Genomic DNA, 22,892 nt, shown 5'->3' on the forward strand with positions numbered 1-22,892 from the left:
TGTGTCTGGTTTAAGCTCATACAAACGTGTGTCAAAGATCCATTAGAAATGTACTTACTACTTAATTGATATTCTGCTAACGTTGGTAAAACTACTTTGCAATTGCAGTGTTTCCCTTAAATAAGAAACCCAGTTAAAATCACAGTTTGTTCCCAATAAGTCATTAAAAAAAAATTCTCCTCCTACCACTTCCTGTCGTCGTCTTCTTTGTGGTTTTTACCAGTAGTAACATCCAGTTGTTGATCACGTGACTCATGTGATGTGAAAAAAGTGTTCCCATTACAAACTTAGAGTCTCTGACCAAAGCCAACGTTACTGGAGCTCTTTAAGACAAAAATAATACACATTGTTCAACAATTTAAATATGTTCTTCTAGCCTGTTGGCATCTAGGGACATCAGGAACACAACAATTTATGGCTGCAATACATGGTACAGTAGAACTTTAACAGTTCAAAGTTTAAACGCAGGTTTCACCAGGGCCATCAGACATCTCAAAGTCAGAGTAAACTGCCAGTCCTGCTTGCTTGACTCTCAGCAGCTCTTTCTGGATATGCAAAACAAAAACTGCTGGACTCTGATCTGAATTGGATGTGCTGGAATAAAATGTGCAGATCCAATAAATCCATCTCAGTCTCATCATGCCGTAAGCTGAGGATTGATCTCTGGATGCGATTCGTCTGTATGGGAAAAGAACAAAAAAGAAAAGGCAGAAAATAAGTCAGACTTCTCTGTCTTATTAAACAGATGAAACGGGAATTTCAAAACGCAACTCCTAAGAAAAGACCGCAAATCTAAGTTGGCAGCATTAACAGCTCATTTATTGAGCGTCCGGGGCCCGGGCCCGGCTCTGACTGATGGCTGTAGGAATGATGGAAAAAGGAATTATAAAACTCCCAGCTGGCCCCGCCGCTCCTAGCAAGACCAAATAAATCACACAGTCACTATGAATCACGGAGTCTTGTCATGCTCTTGACTCCAGTTGGAGACTTCTGTCTCCTGTCATGTGCATTTAATCTGATTTTATTTTTATGCTGATCCGCCGCGGCGCCACCGAGGGACACAAAGACAATAATGCCTCCCTCTGGCTCTCGCTGTCACAGTATCGCCTCCCTCTGAGCGCCGCCGCTTTCACCCTGCTTAAAATTCAAACAATTCAGTCTTGACATACTGGAAGCTTTTATTGCAGTGTTAATAAAATTGCAATCAAATGTTCGTGCCTGGTAAAGGGCCCTGGTCTAGAGTGTCTGTTAGACTCAAAGGGGGGAAAAAACAGAAAAATATAAAGGATTTTTATTTCATTTTTTATTTTTTTTATGATTGTTTGTTGAGAGTACTTTCAAACTTTTAGTCATCCAAGTTTCATAAAGTTTCATGTTTGTTTTACAGTGAGTCAAACATTCTTGTTTTCTTTTAAGGTGGTATTTATCACCAGTTCCTCAGGCTTTCTGAGCGTTCTTTGTTACACTCGGCCTGCATTTTTTTTTTTGTTGTTGTTGTTGTTTATTCATTGCAATCAAACAGAATATGGAATTTAAATTTGCAGGAAGTAACTCTTCCATAAATGTTTTGTTATATATATTTGTTAAAGCTGTCCCCACACTGTGAAGAACAATATGAGACAGATAATCTGTATTGCCTTTTTTTTCACTGTCATTATTAATATAATTTATTAATGATTATCTGCCATTGTCATTGACATAATTATATTTTTTATAAAACTTTCATACTTCAACTTCAAGCATAAAATCCTGAAGCTGAAGATTTTAGCTTCAATCTAAAGTTTGATTGTGTGACACAAATGTTTCTGTCACACTTTTTGTATGTGGGAGGATCTAATAACTTTGTGTTTTGTTTCTCTGAATGTGAAGAAACATATTCTCTGGAGCAGTAAGTTCTGTCATCAAGAATATTTGATGTGTTTTTGATGTCCCCGTGTTTCTTACAGTCATGTTCAATAAATTAGAATATATTTCCTGATGAATCCCATTTGACAGATTAAACGTCCATTTTGAAAATAACATCCTTTAAGCAGACATTAAGAACATATTAAACATGTTTTACTTTTTTATTGGTCTGATGTAATTTTCTAATTTTAAAAGTCCTGCTTTAAATAGCTGTAAGAGGAAAGTTATAGAAAATAAAGGCTTTCAGACATTGATCTGCGTGTAATTGATCTATATCATGGATTCACATAGCCAAAGCTCCTGAAATAAAAGAATTCAGAAAATATTATAATTTATCAAATGGGTCTGTAAGCATTCATTATGAATTATCATCTTTTTGTTACTTAAATAGTTTTACAGAAGTAAGGATAAAAAATCTCAGTTAGCACTAAGCATTTAGCATGTAGATGTGAGTAAATCTTCATCATTCTGCACATTATGTAACGTTATTAGGTTGCAATATTTAAGTAGAACCTCTAGGCGAGTTTGATACTTTCACAAAGCATTTCAATCTGGATCAACTCACACAGAGAAAAATAAGCAGTTAGAGGATTTTAATGAACAAATCTTTGGCGCTCGAACCGGCGGAAGACTAGTGAGCGTAGATCGCCGGGGAAGATGCTGAGTCCGGCGAAGCTCACTAGTCTTACCCCCCGGTCCGAATACTGGTGATGGAGCAGAGCCTTGGATGGAGGAGCGCGTACGGCGCCTGAAGAATGGTCATCGTGCTGAAGGTGGAGATGGGGAGGAGGTGGGCGAAGCACAGCTGACGAGCAGGCAGATCCCCGGAAGCTCGTCTTCTTGAATGGACCGGCTTGACGTTGATTGGCTGGGACGCGCAAGGGCGCCGATCCTGATTGGCCGCAGCAGGGTGTGACGTGATTGAAGAGGATCAGCTGTGTTGTGGATCAGCTGTGTTCTGTCTCCCAGCTTGAATTTACGCCTTAGCTCCATATCATAATATTTTACATTTAACAATATGCATATAGTTTAATAATTCTAACATGTTGTCTGTTCTACTTTTTGATCTGGTAAAAAAGAATAATTACTATTTTATATTATTGGTACTCAAAAAAAGCACAGAACATCCATTCAAAATTCTATGATAACAACATTCTAACAATAAGAATCTACAATTTTATCTCAATCTTGCTGTGGAACAACAACTAGGAACTAGAAAACTAGGAACAAATCCCTACAGGACAAATGGAGAAATAAAAGAAAGACAATCAATTTCTGAAAAAAATAGTGAGTGATGTATTTTTGCTACATCATCTGCTCAGTAAAGTCAAATAAATTCTGGAAAAACCACGTTATCTGAAAAAATAAAAAATAAAATGACTATGTGAGTTAGAAAGTAGGACAAATCCAGCAGTTTAAAAGCTTTAAATCTGGGACCCTTTATTTACATTTTAAACCGAGGAGAAGTTGTTTCTCAGAATCCTCTAAACATTGCTTAATTTTAATATCAGGTTTGGATTATAACTTTAAATTGAACAAATGATCTTTGATGATTGAATAACTTGCCCTGTTCAGAAAGTGCCAGTTAATCAGCGTACAAATACTTTATTGTAATTTGATATGTTACAATATCAAATTTTTTACTTCAAATTATATTTTCTGTGATTTATTTCACTTCTAAAAAAAATAAAAAAATAACAAAACAAAGATGATATTCTGGGCCTTATGGAAATTCTCAAAGCTTGAAACCACAAAGCTGTTTTTGAGGGAGAAGAGCTGCCAGTGACATAATGACAGTAGTAAGAAAAAAACAGGCCCATAAAAACATATTTATTTACAGAAGTTAATCTGGAGTGCACTGACAATATTAGTGCTGCAGTGTTGTCATGGAAACAACACTGTAGCGACGGCCAAGTCAACACTTGCATGTTTAAGTGGAAAGTCTGTGAACAGGAACACTGTAGTTGGTTAATTTTTCTGTTTATTTATTCAAAACCCATAAATGAGACTTGAATTCGTTAATCACAGCTCTTACATTTTGCTGTGGCTTCATTATTTCAGCTCATATTCTATGCAGTTTTCTTTTCTCTTTTCGGACTTTGTTGCTGTATAAAACTTTGAGTGGCTTGTAAATGTCTTCATTGTGTTCAGTGACTCAAGGCGGTTGTGGCTATTGCTAACCACCTGCTAATATACCCTTCCTCGCGGCTACCTAAAGGGGGTAAAACTAGATAGCTTTTTTACGTTCATTATAGATAAGTGCAAATTTATTGCCAGTTGGCTGAACACTGTTGATCTTGGCCATTGCCTCACTTGTGAAGCCATACGATTTATTTCTTTGCAATTTTCTTTTATACATGCTGCAGGTCTTAAATTTCTTTCACAAAGGTCTTAAAAAGTTGTTCATTTGAGTTGGTGAAACCACTCAAATTAGTGCCGCACTCAAATAGCGACAGACCTGCTGCAGTTTATGCAACAACATGATGGTGATGTAAATGTTCCATATTTTGCTTTAACATTTGTATCATTCAGGTGTTAAATACCTTTAAGAGCCAGCATCATTCAGCTATCTGCTACATCATCATGTAGCAGACAGCTGTACATGTACAGTGTCTCAGAGTGAGGAGATTCATACAGTGGTTGGTTGAAGATCAAATACTGAATGTTACAGTTTAAAAGGCAAAGGAAGGAATGACATTTACTTAAACCAACTAAGCAAAGAACCAATTTCTAACTGGATCTTTAGGAACCTTTTTACCGACTGTAGACAGTTTTAAAAGGTTTACTCTTCTTCTTAAGTTCAGCAAATACCAACTCTTTTCCTCATTTTTAAGGCACACATTCCACAGTGGGCTGTAAAGTGTATGGAATGTCCAGAAGGTCTGGAGGACTGTTGATTTGGACCAATATTAACAAATCACAACAAAGTCTTGCTGCAATTAGAATTGGTTTAAAACGCTTGTTTAGTTAAAATGGAGCGTGTCTTCATTACAATTAGTTTGGGATTAAACATGACAATACATTAGTGTTCATCTACAAGCCTTTTTGTATTAAAAAGAAAAAGCTGGAAAACATATTTTGATGCAGAACATTGATGCTGGAGATGTTTTTCTTATAGTTACAAATTATTAGTGCTATAAAAAACAGTCCTGTTGTAATTAGCGAATGCCCAAAGACTGAAACTTTCACCCAAAAGAACTTGCAGTTATAATGAGAAATATATATATTCTTGTGAACCAAACTAATAGAACAACTATTTTTTGACTTTCCAGAAAAAGACAATTCAACTTCATAATTCTGGTTTCAGTATGGTATAAATTTAATGCGTAGCTGTCTGTCAGTTGAATACTGATTTGCATGTTGCCCACATGTAGTGAATGTCCAGAACATTTGAACATTTCACTCAACTATTCTGTTTCTATAAACTGCAAACTGAAATATTTTTAGAAATAGTAATTTTGTGTTTGTAGACCTGCAGCCTTTTATGACCAAAATGCAAAATATTGTCTATATTAGATTTCAGTACAAAATGTCATGCATTCTCACACACATAATACATAAAATACTATCTCTATTCCCAGCTCCATATGCACTTTTTATGCTTTGGAAACTTTATTTATGGTACAACTGAAAGATTTTTTTTTTTCTTTTAACCCGATGCTCATGAGCCCCCCCACTCTTCCACCCCCCCATTCTGATGCCACCCTGAGCAACCGCCCATATGGCCCATATCAAATACAGCCACTGGCTGCAAGTTTAGATAATGAAAGACATTAAAATACTGATAAACAATCAGATGGCAGCTGTCGTCAAAGACTGGAGGAAAGTGTGAGGCAGAGAGTGAAAACTGCAGTTTGTTTTTGGATTACAAACAACACGTCTTCCTGCTTCGTGTTTTATCATGGCAGCTGTGTTGTAGATGTGGCCTGACCTGCTTTCTGACTCCATCCCTCAGCCTTATGTTGCTCCACTCCTTAAAGCAAAGGTTGCGCATGAAGTATATTTCCATAATTCTGTGGTAAAAAGTGTTTCAACAAAGTGTTTTTGGCAACAGAGTAGAAATAATCCTTTTTCACCTACTCACTTAAAATCTGCTCCCTTTTCCAAAGGGAATGGATCCTTGGGAAAAATAAAAGTGTTCACTCTTTCCAGGAAGTTGTAACACACCCTTTTTTATATGTTCTTTTTGGATTACAAACACTGTTCTGTATTTATCCACCAATTCAATATGGCAGTGGTTCCTGTTATAACATCTAAATCACTCTATATAACTACAAGCATTTCAGCTGCACAATATCAAGATAAATTTGGTTTTATCTTGTTAATGTTGGGTAGACTGATAGCATAAATTTATATATAAAATTTATGTTGCCCAAACATAGGACAGCAGAATGACACCTTATTTGTTTGATCTTTTAAATCTGAAAGGGAATGGTTGACCTTTGTTGACCTCTGGAAACATTTAATATATTTAAAATGATGGCAGCACAAGCTAAAAGTGTTTTTTTTTTTTTTTACAAGCCAGCACAAACGTTTGACACCAATTTTTTTTCAATCTGAACGAGGTGGGCAGCTTTACTCAGGTAAATTGAGAATGTAAGAAGTAAGCAGGAAAATCCAAAGCTTTTTAAATAGATCTAATTGAGATGCTGTATTGTTTTGTTGTTTTTTAAGGAGGCCATAGATTCATAAAACTGAATTGGGGCTTTAAAGTTTTTTCCAATTTTCAACTAGAAAATAAGAATAGAAACTGAAATAAAAGTATTCGAGACTGACGTAAGAGCGGGTTGGGGTTGAAATGTTACTACAGGAAAATACTAATGTGGGAGAATAACAGGAAAGGGAGCTAAAGAACTGTGGTTTCCCAGCCAAAACAGGAGAGTTGACAGGTATGGTGTTATTACACTCAAACTAATGTTTTCCTCAACTGGAAATCTTAGTTTTGATTATATATCATCTTTAGTGAGATTTTTGGTCTTTCCATGCCATCACAAGCCTTTCTTTTCCAAGGACAAAAACGCAAAAGCAAATTAAACATCAGTAACTTTTCTATTGAGAAAACTATATTTTTAGTGTGATGTCCTAATTTTTTTCACATGCTTGTATAAAGTAATCCATTTGGCTATGACAGAGTTCAAAGTAAACAAATTATTTCATCACTGTAAAGGAATGTGTGTTTTCTAACCCAAAAATGTGTGTGTTTTTTTTTTTTTTTTGATGGTCTCATATTTACTGTTTACATAAGCATCATGCTTGTTTTGGTCCCTGATAGCTTCAAAACATTTACACTTGAAAAGCACTGCTGTATAAATAAGAATTAGTGAAAAATCTCTAAGAGGAGAGAGATAAACATCTGTGTTGTTCCTGCTTTCATGACGGATCAGTGTGATGCCTCAAGAGGTCCAACTGGGAGCAAAACTATAAACTCTTGTACAATTTTCAGTTTAGTTTTCTAAGGTTATTTACTGCATCATCGTTAAAGTAAGGTATTTTTTTTATTATATTAGCTCAGATTTGTAGCATTTTGACTAACTGTAATGGAAATGCACCAGATTTTATCTCTAAACTAAAGTTGTCGTAGAACTGTAACATTTGGGAACCTGTATAGCTGACAACCAGAGAAGCTAATCATAAGTGAGTGGATGCAGCTGGGAAAGGGAGCAGAATGGCAGGTATGGTGACAGGTAATGCAAAAGTAACCGAAGGGTATTTACAAAAGTTGTTGATAGCTAGCTCAGAGCCTGACCTAAACCTTCTCCTTCCTGATGTGTTCGCTGATTTGATCAAACCTGCCTGAATTCACAGAACATGATTTATTAACCTGTGTCATAAACAGCGTTACACCAGAGCAGACAGTACAGAAGTATAGATGGTGAGGCATTTTTTTCCATGGTTGCTAATGGTTAAACATGAACACTGATTACATGTAACTAAATCTGACCTATTATGAAGTATGTGAACGTTAATCTTCCTACCTTGTAAAAGACATTCGCTGCAAATTTGCAAATTCACCAAGAGCTGCAGATCCTTATGATTGTCAGCTGCTGGTCATCTCCTCATCTGAAGGTTTACAGTGGAATATTTGGTTTGCATCCTTGTCTGTTTGTGAAATGAGGTTTTTGTGAATATATGTGAATGTTGAAGTATACATTTATGTATTGTCATACACATCTGTCAGTTATGTTGTACACTTTCAAATCTTGCTGTACACTCATAGATCTTTTCAAATCTTGTTGAAAGCTTTGTGAATCTTTTTGACACCAATGTAGTTCCATATTATGTGGCTTAGTGACATTTGTTAGAACGTAAACAGAAAGAGATCCAGAAAAGCTGACCATGTTCCCTCTGTATGGATCAAACCTCTTTGTCCCCCTCCTCTCTCCATAAGCTGGCTTTATGGTCCATAATTGTTCATATTTATCACACTCGTAAGACTACAACTAACCTCGGCTGACTTTGATAACTCCACATGGAGCTGATGACGATGTGTGTGTGTGTGTTTTTTTTCCTGTGCAAGTTTGTGTAAGACCGAGTTTGACTTTCAGAGCATCTGCTGACTGCGGACATGGCAGGGGGCACAGGTGGTATATTGTTTGTACCCACACACACTCGCACAATCACACACACTGATGAGGCTCACAGATGCTGACCTTGTACGAGGCCAGACTCCTCGACTGTCAGCACTTGTCACACACACACAGACACACACACACACACTCGCATTAAAGTGAGGTGCCCATTTACTCTGGGCTTGTCAAGGGCTGCCATCCTTCCCAATGGGGGTATATTTGTGCTGCTTGTGAGGAAGAGGTGGAAGTAGGTGGGGGGTATTGATGAATAATGCTCCAAGTAATGAGATGGGTGATGATGGGGACAGAAACATGAGCAGCCACAAACTTGTTTTATGTACTTTCCTGTCTTCAAACCTCTCAAAGTATTTGTCAAATCTGTGGAGAGATAAAACCCGATACTCGGAGCGCAGAGGCAAAGTCACGATGCTGGAACACATTACAGTTCCTAAGGAGCTTTGAGACGAGCATTACTCTGCACTGTGACAAAATCTTAATACATAGAAAAGGAGAAGATGTGGAACATACCGATTATTTTTCATCAAAATATTCTGCTGCCAACACAAGTATAAACCCAAACTCCTGCTGCCATCACAAGTTGAGCTTTCATTCCAAAACTAAAAAGATTTGAAGCTATTTTCTAAAAAACACTAAAAGATGAAAACAAAATGGCTGTGTATCATTGGCACATTACATTTGTTTTACTATACAAACCATGTAGGATTCATGTTTAAACATAATGTCTTAAAAAAACATTTAAGATAATCATTGTTTGCTCATAGTGACAGTATTATGTGTTTTCCAGACACATACTGCTTTTTTATAACACAATCAAGTTGCCTTATAAAAATGCTCAAAATATGTCACATGATTGAAAAACAATTTAACTTCACAATTTGACACTTTGAAATTGAGCCTCTGTCTCTTTAAAATGTCCTGCTGTGTTTTGAACATCCAACCAGGAGTTTTGAACAGCTAAATAACCATTCAAACTATGGAGGTGGAAGTATTTATCAAACATGCTTGAAATAATCCAGGCAACATCCCAGATATGAATTTGATGAGGGAATAACATTATAAGATGACGTAAGCTCAAAAAGGTTGATTTTACATAGTGCTGTCCTTATAAATGTTATTTTATCAATTGAATCAGAGTTCTTTGTATCTATATGAGGTTAAATTACATCAATTGATTTCTTTGGTTTTTTGCAATTCCACAAAATAAACAAATCCCCTGCACTTATTCACACTAATGCATAATTGTGAGTATATTGGAAATTTTATTGTAAAGTTATTCTACCTCCCACCTGTAGGTGGCAGCATGTCTTATGTCTATTACTGTGCTACTTAGCACAGTAATATGAAAAGTAGCCCCAAGCATTGCAAATTCCCTTGCAAATATTTCTAAATTAATTCCTCAAAATCGATGGTTTTGATTGCAAATTTTATTTTTTTTGAATTACAAAAACAATCTTGAAGTCCAGGAGTGAAAGGATGAAAGGATGTTGAATATTATTTGAGTTTAAGAAGTACTCATTGAATGCAGACACAACTATTTATAAATATTTTAACAGTGTGTCAATGAGTTTTACCAATATATTCTGTCTCAACTGGCCCTTTAAGAACATTCATGATCTTGAGTTTAACACCCCTGATATAAGATTAAGATTAGCACTGAACATTTATGGAAAAAAGTAAAGGAATAACTCAATTTTTAACATTGTGTGAAATTAAAGGATTGATTCTGTTTTTGTGAAGTGACGTTCTGTGACGTCGTCAACAATTGGCCCCTAGAAAGATGGTCATGTTCAGAACAGAGGGAGCTAACCGCTAGTCAGACTAATCTGTTGCTGCCTATCTTTAGTAAACAACTCAAGCTGAAATGTTCATATCAGTGAGATAAAACGTATCTTAGGGGATGTTAGCAGCGTAGAATTTCACAACAGATGGCTAAGCCTGAGTCTGTGTTGTTGAGCTGAAGACGTTTGCGTTCCTGTGTGGATTTCCATTGGTTGAGGCTCCCGGTTCCGTCAATCTGCCAGATCTGCTGAGATTTGTCAGTCTGCTCCCGCTGGAATGGACTAAACTTTTAGGTTTTTCTGTCAGGCTGTCATCTATTCAGACACTTTGAAGATAATACTTTTCTGTGTTTTCTGTTAGCAATTTGAAAATTACTCTATTCAGTTAAAAAATACTTTATCTTAAAAAGGAAAGTAAATGTTGCCATAATTAATTAAGTCATGAGTGCACATCAACGGGGGTGCACTTATGGGGGTGCACATCAACGAAAACCTCAGCTGGTCTCCCCACATCTCCTCACTGGTGAAGAAGGGCCAGCAGCGCATGCACTTCCTGCGTCGGATGAAGAGAGCATCCCTCCCGCCCCCCATCCTTCAGACCTTCTACAGAGGGACCATCGAGAGCCAACTGACCAGCTACATCTCCATCTGGTCTGGGAGCTGCAGGGCCTCTGACTGGAAGTCTCTACAGAGGGTGGTGAGGACAGGGGAGAAGATCACGGGGGCTCTGCTCCCCTGCATCAAGGACATCGCAGAGAGGCGCTGCCTATCTCGCGCTCACCAGATCCTCTTCGACCCCACCCACCCCAACCATGGACTGTTTTCCCCCCTGGCGTCTAGAAGAAGGTTCCGCAGCATCTTGTGCAGAACAACCAGACTACTGAACAGTTTCTTCCCCCGGGCCATCAGACTGCTTAACCCCACATAACTCCCCTCCACACACTCACAAACCAAATCACCCCCCCATGGACATGGTCAATACATGCACTTTAGTTTAGTTTTGTTCACAACACTGAACCTGTGTATTTTATGGCACTTGTATTGTATTTATTTATTTATTGAGTAGTATAAGGTTTCAGCTCTGCTACACTGGTAGCCAAGTAATGACATTTCGTTGTCAAGATTCACCTTGTGTTTTTTTGTACAATGACAATAAAGGAAGTCTAAGTCTAAGTCTAAGTTTCTAATTCATTATTGTGGATGGTGATGCTAAGGACAGGAAGGATCTCTGGTAGCTAAAAGCTTAAATAGTTTAGTTTGGAATAATTCACTTGGTCACCAATGGAAATGGCAGAATTGAAGAAATAAGGAAGAAATAACTTGTTAGTTACATTTAGTAGTCTGGTAGCTTTTGCAGAGCTCTTTGAGTGGATTATAAGATTTTGAAGTTCCAACTTGTTACAGGAAAATAGAAAATCTAAAATTAACAAAGGGACGATCTGAAAGCACATTTAATCCACAAGAGCAACTGAGTTTTTTTTTTTTTTTATTATTAGGTGTAAAAATAACCAGAGATGGTAATTACATTTCTGGGTTGCAAGTGAGGTAAAAATTTACAGCTCATCAAGAGGAATATTGGCAGTAAAGTTTGTCTTTGTCTGACCAGTCAGTCAGAGTCAGAGAATCAGTCAATTAAACATGAGACGTATCTGAATCCTTCAACCATGGCTCAGTCACAATTAATCCTCGAAAGGGAGAACATATTTTCTGTTCACATTTGTCTTTTATGAATATCTCTTATGTTAGTGGTTTTCATTACCTCATGAAGGGAACAGGGTGCTCTTTTAGTTTCTTTGTGGAACAGGAAATACTCACAGATTTTAACTGTCTTTTAGGTGTGGAAAAATTGTGTTTTCCTTCTTCCTACTAACTGATTAGCTCAGTGGCAGGTAAAATGGAAGACACGGGAAAAAGTCTGGAAATTTCCTTCGAATCTGTTTGAAAGGATTTTAAATGAAATATTTCAGAAGTAGGATTCAGATCCATTCAAACCATGGAAGTTATAGGAACCAAACATACCAATATGTTTAAAGTCATAAAATAAAGAATTAGCTCAAATGTATGCCTCGAGAACAAGAGGGCCACATAAAACTTATGGCACTTATGACTTAAAACATCTGATTTAATCAAGATTTTTATTAGACATGGAAAGATATGAAGTTGTGGTCAATTTTTTAAGTTTAATTAAAACATTTCTTCCATTTAAAACTTAGGAATCTTATACTTACAGATGGTAATACATTTACAGTTGGTCTCCATTTGGCTCAAGGGGCCAATTAGATAGAAAATTACACTTAAAACAAAGTTTGTGTACAAACAGGAAGTCTCATGTTAATGTAATGTGTGTCTGTGTCTCACAAATGTATGGGTAGAATATGTTTCTTCTTCATTCTGTGAAGCTACTCACAGCAAGAAGAGTAGCCATAAATTTTATAAAGTAAGTGTAGTGATAGTTCATAAAAATCTGTGGCGTTTTGGGAAAATTGTCGCCGACCGTTTTACAGAGGAGCGATGGATTCAACACTTCTGGATGGCGAACTGACCTTTTGATGAACTGAGAGATCCTATGAGTTGTTGGAGCCAGCCGCACATTACATAAGCATGTAGCAAATAAACGTTAATACTTTATAAAACTGCCATTAAAAAGTGTTTCCATTGCAGTTTTGCAAAACACCAATTTTGATACATCTGGAAAACCTCCTCATGCTAGCACAGAAACCCATGTTTTCACAAAATTGACACATTTCCGTTAGGCAGTTTTTGTAAGTCAAACTTTATGGTCAATGAAATGCAGATTATGTCGTTCCACACCTCATCGTCCCAAATTGCCCATTTTGTCACTTGTGAAAGCTCACAGCTACTCAGGATGTCACTGTCTCCACTGGCGGCTTATAAATAGTCAGATGCATTTTGGAAACAAATCATTTTTGTGTTCATGATGAGATTTGTGTTTTGTGAAAGATGCCACTCACCGGCCAATTCCTGTACCACACTGCCCACATCTCTGATTGTTGAGGCAGTGGAAAAAACACAACATCCTGTAAACATGCCTCTTAGTATATATTCTGAGAATTCAAATCTTCCACACAAAAACAAATGTTCAATAAATACAAAGGGCAATAATGGCAAAACTGTAAAAGTGAAAGATAGAAAACTGTCAACCCTAAAGATATAAACTTTTTAATCATTAGATAAAATCCCTCAGGTCAAATATAATGCAGTGTGAGAAGCTAAGACATGACCAAACAAATAGTAATATTCTTGTGGATCATCTGATATTGATATTTTTATCAGGTAGTCAGGTTGTCTTCTCAGAGATGAGTGCATCTTTACACACAGTTTCCTGCTGTGGGCGGGGCGGGTTCAACAAACAGAGGCAGAGGAAATAAGAACCTCAGGGAGAGGTTTTCTCTCCCAGATTAGGAAACATCCCTCTTCCAGCACAGACATTTCAGCAATAGGTGCCCTGCAGACAAAAAGCAATTGAGATACAATATGGAAAAAGGAAGTTCCAAACATCAGGGCAAAAAAACGCATCAAATAAAGCATTCAGAATGCACTATACGCTTGTATTTCCCCAAGGAAAGAGAATACGGGAAAAATGCAGCTGAATCAAACAAAACTTGTCACATCAAATTGTTTTATCAATTTAGAAAACTTTTCAAACCTTCCTTATTAAAAAAAAACAGTACCACCTCCATTATGTTTTCCCTAAAGCGTTCTCTTTCATAAAACAACAGCAACTAAATCTAACGTTATGGAAGGTTCTAGGTTTTTCACGCCGAAGCATCTCATCAGCTGCAGAAAATAATACGATTAAACAGTTTGAAGCCAGGAGCAAAGTCTTCAACAGAACCCACCTGTAAAATAATAATTCATATGTGACTATTTCCCACCTGAAGGGCTTTGTCATGTCTGTGTGAAGCTATTTAAATAAAAACGCGTACCACTGCTTTCTTTGTTTTATTGCCTGCTTTTTGTTCTAGCCTTTACAAACTGAGCACAACGAGGATTTTCCTGGCAGCTGGGCTACCCTGACCGCAATAGGTTAACTGAAAATGGATTTGGCAGGCTCCACTTAGCCAATAGCAACCATTAGAAAGAAAGAAAGAAAAAAAAAAAAAAAACGGTGATTGTTCCAGGCATCGATCCTGTGGATCACCTCTGGATTTACAGCTCTGGAAGCTGCCCAGTACGACCCAACTGGTTGATGAAGCTGCTGCGGGTGAAGCACTTCACTCAAGGGCAGAATGATTGTCGAGGGAGGCTTCAAAAGTGCAATCCAAAACAGCACTTTTTGGGAAGGGAAGAAAAAAAAAACATGAGTAAGTGGAGATGAAAAACAACGTAATGCGTCAAACGTTCTGCCTGCATTTGGTCAGACAGTTTAATGTTTTCTGGCGTGTTGCTGGAAGAGTAAGCGGCTGCATTACTCGCTCTGAGGGCCACAGTCATTCACATTTATTTTAAACGTGGAGGAAAACAACACTTCTAGGACATGCTGCGTAGAAAGGTGGCAGATCCCATGTAGCATTATTTCTCTTGGTGCCCAGGGTCAGACTTTTCAAGGGAAATGTTTCCTTCTCAGCTCTTATTGATATTGAAAGCTGCTGAAAAAGCCATTGCGTGCCAACCTTGACTCTCTGCTGGAAGAAACACTCAGAACAGAATGAAACAGATAGAAAATGATTCATGTGCTATTATGACCACTTGCCGTCTCACTGTGAGGGTTCAGCTGCTGTCATGAACTCAGCTGGCGACCAGATGTGAAAGCACAGGTCTTAGAGTCACAGGTCAGAGGTTATCTGTGAGGCTCGGTGGTTCACCAGGCCTGGTTCCATGAATATCCACAGACGTCAATTTATTCAGTTGGGGCTTCATGAAATTGAAAAACATAACATTTTTCTTAAATGAAAAAAAAAGGTTGTTTTCTTTTTTTGTTCTTTACAAATAAAAGTATAAAAAGTGTGTCTTGAGTTTTTCTTCGGTCTCCCTTAGTTAGTCGTCTGCAATACTTACCATCCAAGGAGACATTTTTGCTCTCAGTCCAGCTGCTTAAAACTTGTTCAGGGCCAGTAATGGTAATGGAGATGCATCGATCCGATCTTAATATCTGTATCAACCCGATATTAAAAAAAACTAATTGACACCAATGTTCCCGATCCATAGGGGCAGATCTATTCAGTCTGATTCTATGCTTTGTGCTTTGTTATGTATTTTACATAGTATTATAAATTTTGTTTCTTAATATAGAATTAGTGCTTTCTGAACCATTTGAAACAAGATTTGTTGCAGTTAAGTTTTTACATGTTTTGCCTTTATAGTCAACATGTCAATCTCAATTCCTTTATTATTTATGTTACTTTGGCTATTATATGCCTAAATAACAGTTGCTTTCTTTGTACATGTTTGTGTTGAATTATTAAACTAAAATGTTATAAGCATTTTTAGATGTGATCTCAGGTAACTGCAGATTTTAGCTAACCTCTGTAGCCATTTACTGTGCATGTGAGCTAAAATGATGCATTTTGACAAATGCATCTTCCACCTGTTCACTGTGTCCACCGTGGGACAGTTTAAAGGTGATTTCCAATGGGTTTCTTTCAGTTATGACTTTCTGATTGAGCTATTCACATTTCTATTAGCAACACAGTAAAAGTGTGTACTTTTTCCCTCCACTTCACTTTGCTGCTTTTTGATTAAATCCAAATGCATGAAGTTTACAGTTGTAACGTGACGGTCCAACACTCCATCTATGAATATTTTCTCAAGACATTTTATAAGAAACAGAAGTCTCAAACCATTTTCTGTCATTGTATCCTCAAGTCTGTAAAATATAAAATCATGTCCTATTTTATTTCAAACGGATCTTTAAAAACTAGAAATCAGTAGGACAAGAGAAAATTATTGAGTTTCCAAACAGTGAACTACTTCACAAGGTTATTTTAAAAAAAAAAAAAGCTTTGCAAATTATTAGAGAAATTAAATGCAACACATACTGTAAGAGTGGTTCTATTTTTTTTGTAATTTTTAAATGTCAGAGGACACAAAATATTTAAACCACCATAATCAAACCAATGTTTTAAAAAGATGGATGGATGGATGGATGGATGGATGGATGGATGGATGGATGGATGGATGGATGGATGGATGGATGGATGGATGGATGGATGTTGATTTATCATTGTTTTGATTGTAGACTTATGCAATAGGATTAAACTACAATCCAGTTTAATCCAGTCAGACTTGACAACACAGTACTCATTACCAGGGTTCACAACCAGGAGGGGGTTTTAATAATACTTTGTTGAAAACAGGGAATACAATATTATTAGATCAGTCAGAGATATTCAAACTTCAGTTCACAATCGCTATCATAACTTTAAAAATAACTTCTTTGCAGTCTCTCATTTTCTAAGAAACTTTTCTTTTTTGATAAATCCAAGAAAAAAATTAAACAAACAATAAGCTTTCAGCGCTACCTCTATATGTCTCTGTTGTTGCCATGGCATACGCATGGTATGTGGCCCAAAATAGAAGATTAATAATATTGTAATCTTCATCATCATCTTTTACCTCCTGCAGAAAAATCTTCACTTGTATATAAAGCTTTTCTGATCGTTACTTTTCTCACATGTGGCACAAGAGTTCTGCAGTAAATCTCAATTTCTGATATAGTTGAGGCTGGCAGGTAAGGAATTATCTGATACTTTTACTTGTACAATTGGAATAATACTTTCTCTTCTTGCAGCTGAGCTACTGCTAAAACGCATGACTGCATAGCATTGCAGAGCCAGAGAGGACAGAATCATCTGCCCAAATATTCAATGATCAGTTGTCATGAATTTAATGTTTTTCAGGTATTTTTGCAGTCTAAAGGACATTAGCTTGGTGAAAACCGTCTCCTTGTCCAGACCCTCAGCTACTGGAAAACAACCACTTCCTGGAGCCGTGGACTCTGTTGAAGTTTGACGTTTTACCCAGTCGCTCACATCAGCCCATGACATATGTAATGTGCCAGTTTGACGCTACGAAGCCTACCAGAAATTATCTGCACAACTCAACAGGCAGCTGTTGATATTTGAATGAGTGGGAAACACAAACTGACCTACTCTATTTGCATCCTCTGCTGCCATTGCCAAAAATGCAGGCAGAGTAAAAGTCTAAAACAGAAAATTGATGCGATTGATCACAACATCTTCTATTTGCTGATTTTGTCTGGTGGAAATTCTACTGGAGAAATCCAAGACAAAGAGAGAAATGCTAGATAGAGCAGTGAAGAGAGACTAGAATCGAGCTGAGTCAGGCAAGAAGGCAATGACCAGGCTAAAAGACGCCATCCTGTGATGGCTTTTCCAGGCACATTTAACTGGGAGTCGAATTGAAAAGAAGATGTGACATTTGAGGATCCCACATCCGAGCCAGAGGAGACAATAGATAACTTGGCTGGACCTGTTACAGGATTTGGATCTCAATTAACCATGTGTTCTCTAGAGATGTTACTTGAATATAAGTTTTCTCTGCTCTTCACTTCTAATATGCTGAAATATCTGCTCCAAATTCCTTTCTTGATATTTCACCTGTGAGAAACACAGCTGAGCTGTGATCGCTCATCACTGAAGTAAGTGATTTTTATCTTCATTAATGTTCTCTGGGCTGAATTCAAATGTTACACTTTCAGAGATGCTTAACTTTTAAATGTAGCTTATCACAAGGCTTTTGTTGTTGGCCGAGGCTTTGCTGTGAAGAAAAGTATAACACCGAATTTTAAAAGTTACTTTTCCCACCTAAAACTAAAAATTCAAATGGTTTCAGATGATGGTTTTTGAAAACCCAAACGTCCTGTGGCAACATGCAAGTTCCCAGTTATAAACCCAGAGGGAATTTTCAGCCGAAGCTGAGCCTAGCTTTATCTTCACGAGACATCACCAACTTTATGTGCTTCAGCAACGATGAAGACCTGCAACCTCAGAACCCTACTGATGGAGTTCCTGTCAACTCCATCAGTAGGGTTCTGCCAGTGTCTGTTTGTTGTGACTTGTTGATACAATTCATCTGAAAGTTGAAATATGTGTTTATGTCTGTTTGGAGGGCTGACAGTACTGGTTCCTTTTATGGCCTCACATATTGTGGCAGTTTATTTGAGAGCTGGAGGAAAAGAAAGGGAACAGAGAAAGGAAGGGTGTGTGCAGTAAATGATCCAGACCAACTACCAGAGCCAGGACAACTTAAGACTTTCCCCTTTAATATCTGCTGTTTATTGACAAAATTGATGAAATGGAAATATAGCTTTTATGGTAAAAGTCATAAAAGACTAACAGAGCCAGCCCAAGGCATGTGTGAGTTGAGTGGCTGCTCCCAAAAGGACCAAGCCTGCATGATGAAAATAGAAAATCAAAAAAAACAATGAATGATACAAACCAAATGCTATTACACATAGAAACATAATTTCAGTATTATTTTTATGGTTGGTACGTAATTATTAACTTCATTTCGTCCTGTTGTTTCCTGCTGGCTCTGTTGGGAAAATAGAATTAAACTTCTTAACTTACTGTAAGTTCAGTGTGAGTAGCTGACGATACATGCAAGAACTTAAAATGATATCCTTGATAATACATTTCAAAATTCAAATTTATGTTTTTCAGTTTGTAACTCAGTTCAAATCAATGGCCATTAATAACTACTATAACAGTAATGACAGCAGGCATGTTGCACACATTCTAGTCGAGTAGATCAGGAGCGATGCGGCATCTAGTGTTGGCATTTTGGGGGGCAAATGAGAATATGCTCAGGGTCTCAAAACGACTTAATCCAGCCCTGCTAAAGAACAAGATGGAGTTTTTCATTTTTTAAATAGTCCAGTTTTCACCTGCGTCTGAAATAATTTTACACATACACATTTCACAAGTTTACAGTTTGAGGCATCCGCCCCAGCAATGCGTAAAATGGAGGATTTGCCTGTCAGTAGTTAAAGAAAGACGTTGTTTACAGCTTTAAAGTTGGGCTATTTTGTTTTTAGAAATTCTCTGCCTTAATTGGAAATAAGTGTCTCTGTGATTATTGCCTATTTTGTGAAGAGTACACAGCATATGACCAGTAGTACACAACACAGACAGAAGCTGAAAGCAGTTCAATGAATCCATCTACAGATGTTACAGAAGTTTTAAAGAGGAACACAAATGATTTTTATGTTTTTGATGGAGAACAGGGGTTATCAAATCCAGGCCTCGCAGGTCGATGTTTTTTCCCTTCATTTTAAAATTGTCTCTCATATAAACAAAGCTATTCTCCTTTTTGTCATTATTTCTGTTGATGTTTTCCTTTATCTAAGTGTACACTTCTGTTTATGCACCACCAGCATTATGTACATTATCTGTAATGTACATAATGTATAATATACATTATACATTAATATGTATAATGTACATAAGAATGTACAATAATATACATTATTGTACATTACATTACCAATAATGTAACCAATGTTACATTATTAGTAACTTTGAGAATATTTAGCTCACCCAGCTTCAGTTTCTCTGGATAAATTCTAAAGTGCTAGTTTACTTGGCTGCTTTGTAAACTATCTGATGAATAAAATTTGACATTGTGTTGAAGTTTTGGTTTTCGCCTGCTGGAAATTCTTCAAGTCGATGTTTAGCAGAAGGGATGGACTGTAGAACCACCAACCCTCCACCTGACCCGGGAGCTTTCACTGCTCCCCTGTTCGTGTTATGATTTATGCATTACAGCTGTTTAAATAGTTCAATAATGTAAGATAGTTTTATCTAGGTTTGATATGCCTTTAACACATGCAAACCTATAATGTTGGTGAAAAATAAATGCATCATCTCAACCAGATTGTGTGTAAAAGCAAATCCCTGACAGTCCACTTTGTTAACAGCCTTTTTATGATAATATTTTACTTGTGCAATAATTGGAATGCTGTGCAACATGAATAAATCATCCAAATCTGTCTTTGCCCTTGGCCTCTGCGTAAATATATGAAATACTTTAGTGATCACTCAGTCTGCATCGGTCAGAATTGATCATTACTGGAAAAGAAGTGTTTATGTGTGTGTATATTTCTTAAGTGAGTTAGAGGGTGTAAGGCATCAACATAAAGTATGAGATTTTCTGCATTATTGCCCTGATTGGTCATTAATTAATACTAACTGCTCCCAGTCCACATGAGGTTAGTTATAAACCTCTTAGTCTTTCATAGATCAAGTACAAGAAATAAAATTAACCTTTCAAAGCTTCATGCAAGTTAGATTATTTACAGTGGATGGCAAATTGAGTAGAGGTAGAGCAGGTGCACTTAAAAATGTTGATCACTCTTCCACATATTACTAATGAAAAGCAACTCTAAACAGTCTGAATATTTAGCTCAGCTTTAGTTTCCATGTTTATAGTGGTTGATTTTTTTTTCGATTTCATTCAAATAAAGTTCTGCAACAGGACAGGAACTGAATTATGAGAAGAAAAAAAACTTTATTTGGTGAGTTAAGTTTAATTCAGTTTATTTTTATCAGCGCCACTTCACAAAATCATGTAATCTCAAGGCACTTTACAAACTATTCAGTTCGGCTGAATCACTAACATTACAGTTGTAAAAAGTCAAGTTCATTATTCAAATTAGATTGAAAAAGTTTTCAGATTGCATCAAGTTATTCTGTATTTCCATTGACGTTTAAATTGTTCAAATTGAAATTAGGAAAATGAATTTGCTTAATGAATACTCGGCAAATTGGGAAAAAAAAAAAACATGTTTGCATGAAATGGTTTTGGGCTTCATCGCATGAGTCAAACACGAGTTTTTGTTACTAACAAAAACCACGAAGAAGAAGAAAGCAGAAAGTGGGAGGAAGACCATGAGTTATTAATTAATTATTGCGTGAACAAACTTGACATTTTAGTTGCGTTTCACATTTAATGGAAGCGCTGCAATGATTAAATTGTGTTTCTTCAACATTGCCAGAATATTGACAAAGAAAGAGATTTGGATGTAAATAAGATGAAATGAGAAAGGGACAGAAGCAATGAAGGCGATTTACTGAAAACTGAAACTCAAACAGACTTTATGTCAACTATCCAAAGACTTAAGACAATAACCCCATAACCCACAGTCCTTAAAGTTATGGAGGGCATAAGGATAAAAAAGCCAAGAGGTAGACCCCAAAAAGCCTCAACCTAAAGCAAAACTTGTTTTCAATTTGCAAAGAAGCTCCAAACATGAGTCTGTTAGTCTTAATGTTATTGAGAGAACATCATAATCTGGGGACTTTTTTATTCAATGGTACAATGAAACCATTTCTGAAGCCACATTCTACACTTAGGGAATCTTTGATTCAGAGGCAGACACCTCGGGTCCAGTATTTTGTTCTGCTACCCCAGTTTGAGAAAACAGCCTAAAAAGCAGGACAGACTTTTAATAACTACATATGCACAGTTAAGTCTTGATTAATGTTCTAATTCATTCCTCACTAAACATAGAATTGTTTACAGAAACATTTCTCTGTTATGTGATATCTTCTTTCACCATATACACATAACAAGAGGCATTCACAAGCAGTACAGGGAATATTGAAACAGACTCTAATATCCCGACAGAGAGACTGCAAGGCTGGTCAACCACACCTCCGTGGTAAATTACTTTGCAACCAGAAGCTTCCCTTTCAACCATTCGCCTTCCTGATTGTCAGGTTGAAAGACTGAAAGACTGCCTCAGAGGCCTTTCAACGTCCGCTTTCTCGGCAGCTTCTAATCTTATTTTAATTTCCTCTCACTTGTGAAGTTATCTCTGTGAAAGAAATGAACCCTTTCTTGATTTTTGTCGGTTTAATTGTCCCCAGGTTTGCTTCATCTCGTCCCGTCTCGTGACGCTATTATCTCCAAACTAACACGGTAAACAGAGCGGAATCAAAGCTCACGGTTTGAGCTGTTCCCAGGGTTTATCAGGCTGCCTTTGAGTTCCAGCTCATCGCGGGAGTTTGGATGGGAAAGAAAATCGTCTCGGTCAACTGTTTCAGAGCCACGTGTGAGAAAAGGAAACGCGTCATCTGTAAAAGTCACACACCTGCAAACAAGAAGAAAAGTGCAAGGTGATACATGAACTCCCATATCCATTACACAGGCAGTCAATAAAGAGGTTGAGATTTTCACACAGATAAAGGAGTGAGTGGGGGAGGTCAGGGCTGAGGAGGACAAGAAATCTACTGCAACACACACAGAGAGAAAAAAGAAAGAGAGAAAGAAAGAAAAAAGGAAAGAAAGAAAGAAAGAAAAAAAGAAAGAAAAGGGGTGCCATCAGAGGTTTGATTGCCTCTCCATGTCAAATCACTGCATTTCTTATTAACAGCCTTTTTCTTCTTGCCCCCCTTGTTTTCTCCGTCCTCTTTTTTGCCCTCCTTTCTTCCTCTTCCCATCCCTCTCTTCTCTCCTTTCCATTCCTCTTCCCTCCCTCCCACTCCTCTGTCAGAGAGCAGATCTGCCTGAATAATTTCTTCCCCCTGGACCAGCTCTGCTCTTTAATTCATGAGCCGGAGCCCGAGTGAATGTGTGTTTGAGAATGTGTGTGCTTTTGTATTTGTGTGTCAGCAAGTAAGAGAACAGGAAAAAA

This window comes from Poeciliopsis prolifica, unplaced genomic scaffold, assembly GCF_027474105.1.
Source record: "Poeciliopsis prolifica strain line A6 unplaced genomic scaffold, Auburn_PproV2 SCAFFOLD099, whole genome shotgun sequence".
NCBI classification, from domain to species: Eukaryota; Metazoa; Chordata; class Actinopteri; order Cyprinodontiformes; family Poeciliidae; genus Poeciliopsis; species Poeciliopsis prolifica.